General features: G+C 41.1%; 1 protein-coding gene and 1 long non-coding RNA gene across 2 annotated transcripts in view; one reads left to right on the top strand and one right to left on the bottom strand.

Annotated features, from left to right (window-relative positions):
* LOC109621537 (proteoglycan Cow) overlaps positions 1–16,527 on the top strand; it is a 626,835-nt gene that overhangs the window by 38,231 nt on the left and 572,077 nt on the right. The window lies entirely within an intron of this gene.
* LOC134285465 (uncharacterized) lies at positions 9,821–12,946 on the bottom strand. The gene is made up of 3 exons (XR_009996394.1): positions 12,462–12,946; positions 12,202–12,368; positions 9,821–12,133 (listed from the first exon to the last, which is right to left on the bottom strand). It is a non-coding gene; the product is annotated as an uncharacterized LOC134285465 (long non-coding RNA).

Genomic DNA, 16,527 nt, shown 5'->3' on the forward strand with positions numbered 1-16,527 from the left:
TCATTTTAGCAATTTCTTTTTCAGTTATTTTGCAAATTTCTCACGCAATTTTATCGTGATTACTTTTATAATTCTTAATGATTTAATTGTATTTAAATTTATTACTTCCAAAAACTGGGAATTCAGAAAATCTCAAATGGACTTGCTTAAAGAAAATCCTATGAAATTCACAAAAAAATCCTGACAAATTCCCAAAGAAATTGCCGGAAAAAACCATCAAAATCACCCTTAAAGCTTTCAAAGAATTCATATAAGAATAACCAGAGCAATTCCTGATGAAAATAGTGAGGCTTTTTAAAGAAATTGGCCGAAACCAATCTCACAATTGCCAAAATATATTCTGTAAAAAAGTTTCACAAACATGCACAGAAAAATTTCGACGAAATTCTTAAAGAATTTTCCGAAATCATAAAAAAATCCTGAAGAAAATATAGAAAGAATTCCAAAAGTAATTGCAGTAACAGAATTTTTAAAGAACCACCAGAGATTTTTTATTCTAAGAAATTTTCGAAGGAAATTTCTAAGAAAGTTATTTTTACCATAGGAATTACCGTAGAAGTTTCCAAGATGTCCAAAGGATTTGCTGATAAAGTTCCCAAATAAATGATCAATGCAAGTAACATCGGAAATGCCGAAAATGTGCCCAAATCATCTGCTGCAGGAATTCCTTGCATAATTACTGAAGCAATCTAGAAGAAATTGTCTAAAGAATTTTTATTTAAATTATAAATCGCTTCTATAAAAGAACTTTCGAAGGATTGGTGAAGAAATACCTAATAGTATAGATAATGGAAGTCCGAAATGGACGTAAATCCGAAAAAAAGTAGAATGACTTGCCGAAGACAGTTCCAAAAAAAATGTGAGGGAGTTCCCAGAGTCAATGTCGAGAATTTTAAAAAAGCATCAATAGCTGATATTAACAAAACATCGCTTGGAAGACTACTAAAAAATTGGGGAAGGAACTCCCGAGAAAACATTTCAAAAGATTTGCCAATGAAATAAAAAAAGCTAAATAAACTCCTAGTGTAATTGCCAATGAAATTTTCTAAGTAATTTCCGATGAAATTTTCAAAGGATGCGTAAAAAGTGTTTAGTATCAATTTCTAGACATATTACCAAATAAATTCTTAAAGAAATTTTCCAAATTCAAAGGAATTACTGAGAGATTTCTAAAGGAAGTCCAAATTAAAATAAATTGCAAAAAAAATCCAAATAAATTGCCGAAAATATTCCCTGAGGAACTACCGGGACAATGTTTTGCCGAAAACACAAATTTCTTGTATTATATTATAGCATAGAATCAGAATCCCGAAAGGAAAATCGAATGTTGTGGTCAAACCAAAAATGTAAATATGTATCCTGAATTCTCAATTTCAAGTATTTATAACTTTTACAATGCCACAAAAGTTCAGCTTATTGAACGCAGTGGCTTAACTTCCACAACAAGAGAGGAAAAAAAAAGACTCTGACAATTGTTCTAGAAAACTTGTTATCGTACAATAAACAAAGAGGATGTCACGATGAATACAAGCTACACGAAATTTTTTTTTATAGTTTGAGATTTGCACTTCTAATAATTGCTTTGAAAATGTATTCGCAATGTAATCCACAAAAAAAGGGCTTGTGATGATTGTAATCAAGTTATCAAGCTCTCAAACCTCACATGGCGAGGAGATTGTTAAGTCAGAAATCGGATTTAAAGGTTCGGATTAAAAAAAAAAACTGTTGTTCAAATTATAGTGCGTTTAAATTTTCGGGCTAATTTGTCCCGCGACGCAGTATATCATTGTAGGTATTAAGAAATTGATCGGTATTTCTTTTTACAAAAAAAAAAAAGCAAAACAGTCTGGAAGCCACTGAAACTGGCACCCCCCCAGGCACCCCCTAGGAAAAAATCCTAGATACGCCAATGGCTGTGCTTGGATAAAACTCAACCACTGGGAACTTTCCTCCGAGGGATCACAGAAATCACAGACAAACAGATGTAGCACTACGACATTTTAACACTAACACGCCCAGGTTCATCTTCATCACTAACGACATTACAAACTCATATCAGTATCCTGATAACTTGGGATGTTTATGTCTTCGGTAATGTTTTTATGTTGTTGTCAAGGACTTACAGATGACAGCACGTTTGATTTGGCGCTGGAGCGCATACAAATTTTGAATTTCACATAGATAGGGTGACTTAGGGTAATATCGGCAAATTTATTCTCTTCGCCAAGGGGAATTTTTGTAGGCTAAATGGCCTGAAACTTTCAAACTCGATTTTGTAAAACGATTTGGTGCAAGTGATTTATTAGCAAAAACTGAAATAAACGATGGTTTTTACATTTTTCATAGCCAATTTAAGTGAAAAACTACCGATCAACGTTTTTAGACTTTTTATTTTGTGGTATTATCAATTTTATTCAATTATTTTCCTACAAGGAGCTACTAATTGCACCACTATTGGTACATTTACCCTAGTCCTTGGAAAATCTCTGGAGATATGTCTGGAAGAATCATAGGGAAATTCTCGAAGGAATCCTTGAAGATTTTGCTGAAAAAATTCTATGAGTAATACCTGGTAAAACTGCTTAAGAAGGAATTCTTTTAGGAATTTATTAAGAAATATTTAGAAGAATTTCTGGAACAAAAAAGAGAGATAATGTGAACGTTTTTTTAACGCTAATCGTGCATTGGGATCATTATGACCCAGACAGGCACGCTGAACATGCACTACGTTACCGTGATGAGCATCAACCAATGCACGAAAAAGGTTTAGGCAATCCTGGAAGTATCTCTAGTGAAATATTTAAACTTCTGTAAAGTATAATAGAAAAATTTGATGAGAAATTTCCACAGGAAAAAAAAATGAAATCATAAACAAATTTACAAAAGATTCATAAAAGATCTTAAGAAAAATATGACAAAGATTTACAAGAAAAAATGCTACCTGTTCACCACTATTCTTGCTATCAGGTCAGAAAGTGTTATCGCCAGCCAAGCAAAATCTTTGTCGTTTTCTCATCGGCGTGGGAAATTTTGTTCGGCGGCGTGAAAAAATATGAACAACGGCGCGCCGGGGAAACTTGACTGACGGCGGCATAGACAAAACGTCGGCGACGGCGGCACACACGTCTACTTGGGAATAGCTTACCATTCTCAATGTGTACCTTCAAGAATTCCGAATTTTATTCAGTCAATAACGGCACCAGCCACGTCCTTACGGTCATCGAGAAAGGGAAGGGATGTTAGTATGACGAAATCATTTTAAGGACAAGGGTGGTAGAGTACAAAGATAGTCGCCATAATGGACACCTTGCAATAGTCTCAAATTTTCTCGATGAATAACACAGCGTAACAAAAATTAACTTTTTGTCTGTCTCAAGAGCAAACTTATGTGTCTCCGAAGGATTTCGGGCCGCTGAATCCGAATCCGGGCTCAGATTTGCTCTAGCACGTCACAATTTTGAGCTATACCTCAATTTATAGGGCAAAATATGCGATTTTGGGCTTTTTTGACTGCAAGCCATTAGGCAAGGAAATATATTTTTAAGCAATCAAAAGGTTAATTGGTCAATTAACATCTAAATTAACGACTCATGCAAAATATTTCGTTTTACCAAATCGAATTTGATAGTTTTAAGCGATTTATGTTAGGTACGATATGTCCCATACAAGTCACCCTCCAAAAGTTGCATGCAAGTTTTCATACTAACATAAAATGCTTAAATCTATCAAATTTGATTAGGCAAAACGAAATATTTTGCATTAGTCGTTAATTTAGATGTTAATCGACCAATTAGCCTTTTGATTGCTTGAAAAAAATATTTCCATGCTTAACCTTCACATACCCGCACCTCGACATCTCATTTTCAAAATGCTGGCATTTCGTCAATTTTCAGCCGATTTTTTTGAAGTCGCCCTCAATCGATCATAATTTGGTGCTAGTCTATTATACTCAAGTGGCCATGCAATATCCGGAACCATTCCGGAGATATTCCGGATTGTACTGGGGTCAGGGGGGGTGCCAAAATGGCAAAAAGTGATTATTTCATGGGTTATTGTATTTGAATCATCAATTTTCAGCGTAATTTTTGTTGCGAGCAATGAAACACAACTGCAATAACCAGATTTGTATAAGTTGACGGATCCGGACCACCGTGACAGGCGGGGGCCTCATTGGGGACACTTTTGGTTTTCAACCAAAACATGTCATGTGACGTATCAATCTTCATGATTTCGAGAGAATGAGTCAGAAAAGTTACACCGAAGTATGTATCAGCTGATATGGCCGCTCCGGAACACCTGGAACAGGTTCCGCTGGGGCCTCATTGTTCTGTTTTTCAACCAAAACAAGTCGTGCGACGTATCAAACTTCCTGATTTCGAGAGAATGAGACAGAAAAGGCAGACTGAAGTATGTATCAACTGATATGGCCGATCCGGAACACCTGGAACAGGTTCCGCGGGGGCCTCATTGGGGACCCTTCTGTTTTTCAACCAAAACAGGTCGTGCGACGTATCAAACTTCCTGATTTCGAGAGAATGAGACAGAAAAGGTAGACTGAAGTATGTATCAACTGATATGGCCGCTCCGGAACACCTGTATTAGGTTCCGCGGGGGCCTCATTGGGGACACTTATGTTTTTCAGCCAAAACAAGTCGGACGACGTATCAAACTTCATGATTGCGAGAGAATGAGACAGAAAAGGTAGACTGCAGTATGTATCAACTGATATGGCTGCTCCGGAACAACTGGAGCAAGTTCTGCGGGGGCCTCATTAGGGACATTTCTGGTTTTCAACCAAACCATGTCGTGCGACGTATCAAACCTCATGTTTTCAAATGAATAAGCCAGAAATGATAGACTTAAGCCTGTATCACCTAATATGACCATCCGGAACATCTTGCACAGGTTCTGCGGGGGCCTCATTGGAGATACTTCTTGTTTTATGGAAACATGTCGTGCGCCGTACCAAACTTCATGATTTAGAATGAATGAGCCAAAAATGATAGACTTAAGTCTGTGTCAACTAATATGGTCACCTCGGCATATCTAGCACAGGTTCCGCGGTGGCGTCATTGATGACACTTCTGGTTTACAATCAAATCCTGCCGTGCAACATATCAAACTTCATGATTTCGAATGAATAAGCCAGAAATAAGATAAAACTAAGTAGACTCGACTCGGTATCGACTTGAAAGGGCGCTCTAAAAAACTTCCCATAGATTCCTTTTAAATTTAGATTAAGCAATCCACAAAACGTACACAAGCTGTATATTTTCTGAAAAATCGGCATATGTTTGAAAAAATAAAAGGTTAGATGTTTATTTCCAAAAATACTTTTTACTTATGATATGTTTTTTACTTCTTCTATATCTAAATAACAACACACAACAGATAACAATCGAAGTAGCCATCTTTAGGCTTTTGATTTGCAATTTGTGCAAACAACAGTTTCGAAGACTTTACTACCTTTGTAGCAATGTAACCGTTTTGTTCCGAAATAGAATAAATATGTATAGGAAGGATTACAAATAGCTCCATGACTGTATTCAATTTCAATTGCAAAATTTTATATCCTCCTGTTATTTGTTCCTACCTTGGTAGCAGCATGCAAGTTTAAAATTAAAATAAAAAATAATATACAGCAGATAAATGACATATGAAATACTACAATATACTTGTTGTTCAATCCCAATTTGTTGCCAACACAATCTGCACGAGATTATTCTTCAATACAGGTCGGACTCGATTATCCGGAGTCGGAATCACATACTTCTCAATCATATATCTGGGTAACGGAATGCTCTATAAAGCTGAAATTTTGACAGTTTGTCAAGCCAACTTTGATTAGTGATCAGTCAAAATTTCAGCTTCTTACATCATTACGTTTGTGAGATTTTATTATGGGAAGCGCCAGAACCCGACTCCGGATAATCGAGTCCGACCTGTATTCCTAAAATATTTTCTTTCTACCGTAATGTCATTGCACAATTATTGTCCCCTCTATCACAATTATTAGTAAGTTAGTTCACTACGCTATTGAAATGGAAATGACCCATTATTGAGGGTGGCCATAATCGTGGTATGACTGTACGTTTCTTACAACTTTATATATATTTGTTTCGCTATAGGGGAAAGCGTGGTTCATCTCTTGCTGACGATCGACGTAACGTGGACATTCCACATGCGTACAGGATTTCCTGAAGCATAACCTAGGAAGACCAGAGGTCTTCTCATCATTTTGTACCTTCCACTCCGTCAAAGTGTTTTATTCATTCTAAATCATGAAGTTTGGTACGGCGCACGACATGTTTCGATTGAAAACAAGAAGTATCTCCAATGAGGCCCCCGCAGAACCTGTGCAAGATGTTTCGGATGGTCATATTAGGTGATACAGGCTTAAGTCTATCATTTCTGGCTTATTCATTTGAAAACATGAGGTTTGATACGTCGCACGACATGGTTTGGTTGAAAACCAGAAATGTCCCTAATGAGGCCCCCGCAGAACCTGTTCCAGGTGTTCCAGATTGGCCATATCAGTTGATACATACTTCAGTCTACTTTTTCTCTCTCATTCTCTCGAAATCAGGAAGTTTGATACGTCGCACGACTTGTTTTGGCTGAAAAACAGAAGTGTCCCCAAAGAGGCCCCCACGGAACCAGTTCCAGGTGTTCCGGAGTGGCCATATGAGTTGATACATACTTCAGTCTACCTTTTCTGTCTCATTCTCCCGAAATCAGGAAGTTTGATACGTCACACGACTTGTTTTGGTTGAAAAAACAGAAGTGCCCCCAATGACGCCCCCGCGGAACCTGTTCCAGGTGTTCCGAAGCGGCCGTATCAGTTGATACATACTTCAGTGTACTTTTTCTGTCTCATTCTCTCGAAATCTGGAAGTTTGATACGTCGCACGACTTGTTTTGGTTGAAAAACAGAAGTGCCCCCAACGAGGCCCCCGTGGAACCTGTTCCAGGTGTTCCGGATCGGCCATATCAGTTGATACATACTTCAGTATACTTTTTCTGTCTCATTCTCCTGAAATCATGAATTTTGATACGTCGCACGACTTGTTTTGGTTGAAAAACAGAAGTGTCCCCAATGAGGCCCCAGCGGAACCTGTTCCAGGTGTTCCGGAGCGGCCATATCAGCTGATACATACTTCAGTGTAACTTTTCTGACTCATTCTCTCGAAATCATGAAGATTGATACGTCACATGACATGTTCTGGTTGAAAACCAAAAGTGTCCCCAATGAGGCCCCCGCGGAACCTGTCACGGTGGTCCGGATCGGCCATATCAGTTGATACATACTTCAGTCTACCTTTTCTGTCTCATTCTCTCGAAATCAGGAAGTTTGATACGTCGCACGACTTGTTTTGGTTGAAAAATAGAAGTTTCCCCAACGAGGCCCCCACGGAACCTGTTCCAGGTGTTCCGGAGCGGCCATATCAGTTGATACATACTTCAGTGTACCTTTTCTGTCTCATTCTCTCGAAATCATGGAGTTTGATACGTCGCATGACATGTTTTGGTTGAAAACCAAAAGTGTCCCCAATGAGGCCCCCGCGGAACCTGTCACGGTGGTCCGGATCGGTCAATTTATACAAATCTGGTTATTGCAGTTGTGTTTCATTGCTCGCAACAAAAATTACGCTGAAAATTGATGAATCAAATACAATAACCCACGAAAAAATCACTTTTTGCCATTTTGGCACCCCCCCTGACCCCAGTACAATCCGGAATATCTCCGGAATGGTTCCGGATATTGCATGGCCACTTGAGTATAATAGACTAGCACCAAATTATGATCGATTGAGGGCGACTTCAAAAAAAAATCGGCTGAAAATTGACGAAATGCCAGCATTTTGAAAATGAGATGTCGAGGTGCGGGTATGTCAAGGTTAATGGCTTGCAGTCAAAAAAGCCCAAAATCGCATATTTTGCCCTATAAATTGAGGTATAGCTCAAAATTGTGACACGTTAGAGCAAATCTGAGCCCGGATTCGGATTCAGCGGCCCAAATTCCTTCGGAGACACATAAGTTTGCTCTTGAGACAAAAAAATGTTGCGCTGTGTAATCTGGAGGGACATCAAATAAATTAATTTGAAAATGTTTTATGCATCTCCTGATTTGTTCCCACGAAAATGCGATGCAAAATGCGGTGTTTGATAAGTGGACGCTGATGACCTTCACCTTGATATGGTCCAGATTACACCGTGTCCAATAAGTTCTCAAACAAAATACAAATTTAGAAAATATTATTTTATTTCTCATCTGTTATTCATATTTTCAAAATGAATGCATGTATTGAAGGGCCACATAATACTGATTCAATAAAGCATTTGCTCCGGCACGCAAAAAAAATGTTCGAAAAGTTTTTCATTCTATGGTAGCTAAAAAGTGTCCATAAGGTTAAATTTTAAGTTTGTATCCCATGTATTGTACCAGATGGATATACAAAGGCAAAAACAATACAATTTAAGTCAAGATATGGTACGAAATTTGCAAGTAAGCTCAACTTGGGCTGATTTCCTTGAAAAATGACCGTTATATTAAAGATAAACATCATAAAACGTCAATTTTGGAAAGCAATTTCACGAGTGAGAATAAAATGAATCAACAAGATAATATGCAGCCGTGCTTCTTTAGCACAACATATTTTATTGAAACAGATAAATGGACATTTTTGTTTGATTCACGTTTTATTTTGTACAACATAAAACGGCTTCGTACTTCACCAATATAGAGTCTAATATTTTTTCTCTTCTGGTCATAGTTGCTACTAGCAATGGTGAGCAGGCTTGTCCGCACTGAGCGCATGAAAATTCTGCTCTTTTGATTTACACCACCAAAACCATCATATTTATGCAGTCTTCCTATCTTACCTGATAGAAGAATGTTTGAATATCCTAAGGGGCGATTTCTTCACCCTGGCTTAAGCGTTAAGCCAGGTTTAACTGTATGGGTAAGCCTGGCTTACCGGTTAAGCCGAGGTGAAGAAATCGGCCCTAAATGTCATTTCGAACTGTCAAAAAATCGCACCACAGTGCCACACTGTGCTCGCAAAGAGAATTTCACCCGGGTGAATTCACCCCAGTGAATTTCTCTTTGCGCGCTCAGTGCGGCACTGTGGTGCGATTTTTTGACAGTTCGAAATGACATGTAGGATATTCAAACATCCTTCAGGTAAGATAGGAAGAATGCATAAATATGATGGTTTTGGTGGTGTAAATCAAAAGAGCAGAATTTTCACGCGCTCAGTGCGGACAAGCCTGATGGTGAGGACAGGAACCTGATTTGTTTCAACTTTAAACCTTTACTCGTTAAAATGAGACGATATACCAATGAAATGGCGTGCGTGCCAACTGAAATGGACTTACGACACATAAGCGATCAGAAGAGAAGGATAAAGGGCAATTAATTCCAAAACATATGCTGTAATTGATCAGTGTAAGTTGGCCTTTCGATAAATAAATTTACTTTGAATATCCTAGTTACAGATGTGAAATAAATTCAATTTGATTTTGTATGAGAACTTTTTGGACACGGTGTATATGCTCCTAAACGACGCGGTCAGAATCCTATCACTCTTATTATCCCATCATTTTGTGACATGGGAGAATAACATTATTTCAAACTTTCACAATAAAATAATAGCATGGAACGAGCTCAACAATTTACATATGTATTGCCGGCGAAATATGCGGGAATAGAGAAAAAAAATCAGACCGTCACACTCAATAAATGGGAAACGAAGCCAACTCGAGCGCTCGAACTGAAACGCGGGAATCGAAAAAAAAGCCCATCAAACCGGCGTACACAACAGGAAAACGAATCTCATTAATTTCAACCGTGGAGATACAGAGATTTTCGATCTCCATAATAACGGTTGCCTAGCTAATATTCCTTCCCTTCCTGGATAACCGTAAGGACGTAGCCGATGCTGTTATTGACAGTTGGGAGTTCCCGAATTGTGCACGCTAATCCTAAGCATCATTAATTGGTTTTCTGTGCAATTTCGATTATTCCGGTCAAACACGGACTAACAACAACGGATTGCGTGGTCATCTATGTTCCTGCTCACAACTATGCCCAAACCATGACCTTGATATTGTTTTTTTCGCATAATTTTTCATTTCAATTTCACTTTGTCAGTGGGTGGGTTGGGTGTGTTTTTATATTCATTTCAAAAGGGTACAGAAAAACAGCCGCTACTACTGACCATACGGCTCCTGGAATGTCAACCGCAAATACCGACATCGAATCGTTATGTAGGTAGGTAGATTGACATTGCAGCAGGTCCGGAAACAACGACCCAAACCGGTCATTTCCCGCAGAGATAAAAGTTAGTTGCCTAGTTTAGTGTTTCACCATTACAATTGGTTGTTGCGTGGGTGCAGCCTACACAGTGAGCCATTTCACTACACGTGGATAAGGGCCACAAGTGCTTACCAACAATCTTGGTGATGCATATAAATGACCCGAATATGATATCGTTTTCAATTGCTTTTCGTGTTTGGGCATACGTTATTAGAATAAGTCATGAAAATTCAAAAATATTATGCATTTTTTAAATATGTTAATCGAGCTGATATAGACATCTTTTTTTCACAAACAACAATGTAGAAAAGCTCTGAAAAAAAACATGATTTCATTCAGTTTTTACCACAGAAAAACCGCTGTAATGAAGATTTTTGTACTATTCCAGCTGTAGTTACGTATGCATTCCATCCCAACCACTTATTCAGCTCGCATGTTGAAGGATCAAACGATGATGCAATGACACGGAAATGGCAGTGAGGTATGCATACCTAACAGTTAAGTTTCCTACTGAGCCCTGCCACGAACAGTATGCGCACCACAATTTCTTCGATCTATTGCATCCGTTTGACCTGATGGTTTTGGGTGTAGTTATGGCGTAACGGGCTGAATAATTGCAAACACATAGGTATCTTATTTGGTAGAAATACAACCGAGAAATTTTGATGAGCGTAATTCGGTTGATAAGGCGTAGTAGGAGACTCAACTGTATAGCTACTAATCTGTGCACTGCACTGCACTGAAATGGTTTCAGCTTCTATCTGCTGGCGACGGGGAAAACTCGTTTGTCACAGTTTTGTCGAATCGATTTGTTTATGTTTGATATAAACATGCTTATGTATACTTGGATGTAGTTGATATGGGAGAGAGGTTGTAAGGATTGAGTATGGCAATGTGATTTTGTTTCAACACATGTGTTCGAAACTGTGCAGGTATGATTGACAGCCTGTTTCGGTTTTTGATTGGAATAAAATGATTTCGTTTCAAAGGCCTGAGGAAGGCGTAGGGCAAGAGAATTCATAGGTTTGAGGTTGACGGTAAATTGGTAGGGTTTAGTAATATTTTTCTGATTTTTTTTTAATCAGCTCAACAGACACCTAAAAAGGGAGGTTCAGGTAATATGGCGTTAGGCATCGTATTCTACAACAAAATCAGAAGCCTGGACTACTATTTCCTCGACCCACAACCCACATAATCACAAACTGTAAATGCAACGTTTCTCATACTGTGGATGACTATTAGCAATTGTCATGTAACCATTCCTCAGGCTGTCCAAGATAACAGTAAGACAACTATTCTATGTACAGATTTGCCAGTTTGACAAATGGTAATCCGCCAAATTACAGTTTGTTGAATAGGCGGTTAAGATAGGTTACCATAAAAAATCGCTCGTTTTCTCGAACAAATTTTTCGCAATACAGTAAAGGATACGGTCAATATATTATCCAGTTTTTCAGACCATTCACTGCATAGCAAATGGTTGGACAACAGTTCCACAATAAATCTGGGAGAAAACGAGCACTGTATGTGATATTATTGATTAATGGTATTTCATGGTATTTTAAGCCTATGACATATGGTTCTGCTGCATTTCAACCGCTTAGAAATAAAAAGGCGGTTGTGTTTTCTTTTCTGTAGATTTTTTATTCATCAACTATTTACCATCTATTCCAAGACTCATGCCCAGCAGCCACTCCCATCCTACTAGATGCAATTCCTCCACCAATTGTTGCGGCTCCAACGAATGCCGGCAGTGAGCCACATTTTGTTCACTTTTCCCTGCCGGCCGTTGAGCGACGAGAATCGGAACCATGTCTACAACACAAAAACAATGCGTATTCGTCAGTGCGGATCACCATCCGCTGGTATCGATTGCAACTCACATGAACATTTTGCTAAACGACATCGCTCTTCTTCTCCTTTAGTTCTACCGGAGGTTTTCAACAATGCTGAGGTTAAAGCTGCCGCAGGTCATCGGTATTGGGAGTTACTGGGCTGGATCTGTCGGGGAATGCCTCTGGGTCGAGCTCTGGGTAAAATCCGTGCACAACTGCGAAGAGAAAAGATCGATGGTTTGTTTAAAAAACTCACTTTCTGACGCCAAACCTGTGGCCAGGCATTGAACCCTTAGTAGAATACTCACCGAAATGCATAAAATCTGCCGTTTCAGATGTATCCCGGAACGGATTTTCCGAAACTGCATTTAAACACCAGCGACCAAACAAATTACTTTTTTTTTTCTTTTTTTTATTGCAAAATGTCAAGCTGCAAGTAGTTGAGTAGATCCTCTGGTCAAGTTTCAATCGATCACAAATACTAATGTACGAAACTGTTTGTCATATTGTGCAACATTAGTAAAATGTAGTTGAATGCACATGTGTCAGTGTGTTGTGCCAATATGAATGTAAACCATTTGACAAACTGTGGTTCTATTTTTCAACCATTTCTCGCAAATATTCATCCTCATATAACTTAACAATAACTGCACAATATAATACATTGTTACCACTTGCTATGGGTTAATTAAACCATTGAATACAGTCGAATGCACAGACCTTCATATTGTTGAACATGAAAACAACTGTGTGTGGTATATTAACATTAACACATACAAGATATTTATTGTGTGGAGATTAAGGCAAATTGTAATTTGTTATGCGGGAAGACAACATTCTCATGGCCGTCAAGCTCTTCATCTCTCCGGAACCATCAAGAAAGCATTGCTTCGGAGAGGAGCTAGTGCACATCGCACCCTCAAGGTTAGCTGCAGCAACAAAGCGTGTAGACCCGCTTTGGTTAGTCCACTAAGGTAACATGCCAACACTTAGTCAGTTTCCGGAGTGGTTCTTACCACTCCCTTTGTCCTCGGAAGGTTGGCAACCACCACGCCCGTGCCCAATTTTTCTGGGTCTCGATTTAACCTGCTGAAAGCTCAGGCGCTATCAGCTAGCACCAAAAGGAGTTGCTGACAGTGGGGCCTCGACCTGCACCGGCCCTTACCGGGGACCCCTTTCCAAATGAGGACTCGGATGCAACCCAGAAGACCGACGCCACGACAGCAACGCTACCAGGATGTTCTCTACGCGGCCACTTCATCGCTGTTTCGATCGCAGGGCCCCGGTAGGACCTGGTAGCTCTGCAGCTCCAAGACGATGTGGGTGATAGCCGTTGAAACGGCATTCCAGCCAAATTCATCCCAACACATCCTCTGGACAAGATTGTACGGAGTTGAGTCCTCTCCACACGTGGCAAGCATGGGGTCACGCACTGTGCGTAAATTCGGGCACACGAAAAAAAAACGTGTTCTGCCGTTTCCTTTAAACCAGTACAAACCGAACATTCGGGAGAACCCGCATGACCGAAATGATGTAGATATTTTCGGAAGCAACCATGGTCCGAAAGGACCTGGGTCAGGTGGAATGTTACTTCTCAATGGCGCCTGTTAACCCAATCGGGATCAACCTGCGGGACGCGGGTCCACCTTTCATTGATGGAACTGTCTCACACGCGCAGCCATTTGACCATGGAGGCCAACCTGACAGTCCTACGTATGCCTTTTGAATCGCGCATTTCGAAGCACTCTATGTCCTCTCCGATAAGGATACCGAAAGGCATCATACCAGTGATGACGCAGAGCGCATCGTGTGACACGGTACAATACGCGTTCGCATCCCTAGGGTACATTAGCCTGTAAGTACTTAAAACGGTTGCTTTTGATATTCCCGAGCCACCATATCTAAGTATGGACGAGGCGACAGAAGCACCTCATTTGCAGGCATAATCAGCGTGGCTACCGAAGGTAAGATTATCGTCGATCATCACCCCCAATTGTTAGGCGGAGCGTTTCGAAGTGATAATGCAATCGCCTACACTGATCACCGCTTGCTGCTCCGACTTTCGTGTGCCAATTCTAACTTCCTTGATCTCATCCACTGCTCCACAACTGCGCGAGTGGCAGCAGTCAAATTCACCTCTTTGATCGATTCGCTGTAGACCTCCAGCGTAGACGTCCGAGTACTTCGACTGTTCGGTCTTGATTACGAGCGCGTCACCTTTCTCGCGCTTGGCATTTGGCGTTTGGCGTTCCTAGTACTTCTACCTGTGGCTTTGTTCTCTTCTTCTTCCGCTCGACCTTAATCCAAGGAGGGTCCTCGCCTTGGTTCACCCTACTCTGTGGCTGCTGAGGCCCACCAACTGTGGCAACCTCTTGTTCCCATCGTTCCGGGATGGGCCAACCTTTTCAGGCCCACCCTTACCAGCTTTCCGGGAACCCTGGCTGGGGTCCGACATTCCGGCATTATTGCCGACCTTCGGAGTAATTATGTGCCTGGCTTTGTGAGCGCCACCAGACAGCTCACCTGACGGCTACCTCGCCCGCTTCTGCGAGTGCTTATCCCGTTTGTCGCGAGCAGTCGCATCCACTTTCCTCGGACTACCTACCTACGAAGAAGAAGGCCTCCGTTTGGGTAATCTTTGGCACTTTCACCTTCACAGGTTCTGCTGATGCAGCAGTCAGCAACGTGAGTACCGCGTACTCCTGCTTGGCTTCATCGATCGACACCCTAAGTCGAAACAAGGCCGTTTTCAGGTCCTTGCTTATATTCGACTTAGTGGACGCAAAGTCGATGATTTTGCCAAGCTGCTACTCAGCCACCTCTATTACGGACCGTCCTTTATTTTCTTGGCTGACGGCCCTCAGCAGCCACGCTCCGTCCATTATCTCCACCGGCTGGCTTGCCGGGAAGTGGACTGGAGCTCGCACGCGTACGCAGCTCCCAGTGCCTGACTCCTCACTTCTTCTTGTCGGAGACCTCATCAACTCGCTTCTTGCGAAGGGGTTGATCGCACCACTTCCTGCACTTGAGTTTTGACTATTTTTGTTTTTGATATTCATGTTTTAATCCCATGAATAGCACGGGAAAGAAGGTCCTCCACGCAAAAGCCCTGCATTAACGCGGTAAGGGACAGCTTACTGTGGGGGGTGCCCAGGAACCCCACAGGCTCCGTTAAAGATCGAGCATCTTTTTCACCCCCATCGATCACTCATTTCTCGGCACGGGTCGCACATATCTTGAATTGGGGTTAGTAGCCCTATTCTTAGCCGGCCACTACGCGGCTGACTCGCTAGCGAGGAGGGGGGGGGGGGGTTCGTCAGGCCGCAGGACTTTAGTCCCTGCTGCTTTACTTCTTACCTGACGGCTGCCTCACACGTTTCTGAGATTGCTTGTCGTAAGCAATAACATCCGCCAAACTTTTGGGGCTACTCGCGAAAGCGAAGAACTCCGTCTGCGTATACTTCGGAACCTTCGATGATTGTACGGGTTCTGCTCTGGCGCTGCTGCAGTTGCAATGAGTTTATTATGGTCTTGCTTGGCCGCCATTGTCTGACTAGAGAAGTCTAATAAGGGTCCTCTTGACGTCCTTACTGATTTTAGATGAAGAGGACACAAAGTCAATGATGGAGCAAGCTGCTGCGCAGCCACCTGTTCTTATGGGCAGAGCAATCAACAATGTGACACATCAGTCATGTAACGGTAAAGTCGTAGACCACGAGACAACCCGTTTTAGCTTCTTACAAGCTGGGACCATTTACACCGTAGTATTGACTGTTGTCACATAATTTTAGAGCTAGCATGACAACCATATAGAAGATAGGTACCTTATAATCTGCCAACCATCTCACTCTGCCCGATGATGGAAGATGACATATCAGTTTCACAACCAGACACTGACTTCGCTGAATGGTTTGATCCTTTCACACAAAACCGCCTCCGCCAAGTGCCCAGAGCCACTTGCTCTCTGAAGTTCGAAAGAGCTTATGCCATGCCACTGTCACTGTCGCGCTTTCAAATGCAGGGGATAACAAGTGACAAGCCTAGGATAATGACTTTGCTGATGATGATGATGATGTTGATGGTGGCCTATGCTGCCGCGATGTCAGAAGGTCTGTCTCTTCTCTTCTGCTCTTGGATGAAAAGAAAAATATAATTAAAACATCCAGTTATGACGGGGAGCGACAATGGCATATAGGCTGTCTGACATTGCATTGGAAGCTGATGTGCGGGTGGCATTAGATACCTACTGCTGCTGGCCGTCTTGCCGCTATCGCATGACAGTGGGTTTCTTTCGGTTTCAAGCGAGAAGACAGTTCCCAGCAACAACTTCATATGTCACGCCCTTTTACGTTATCATGGTAAACATTTTGTCAA

This window comes from Aedes albopictus, chromosome 1 (assembly GCF_035046485.1).
Source record: "Aedes albopictus strain Foshan chromosome 1, AalbF5, whole genome shotgun sequence".
Classification (NCBI taxonomy): Eukaryota; Metazoa; Arthropoda; class Insecta; order Diptera; family Culicidae; genus Aedes; species Aedes albopictus.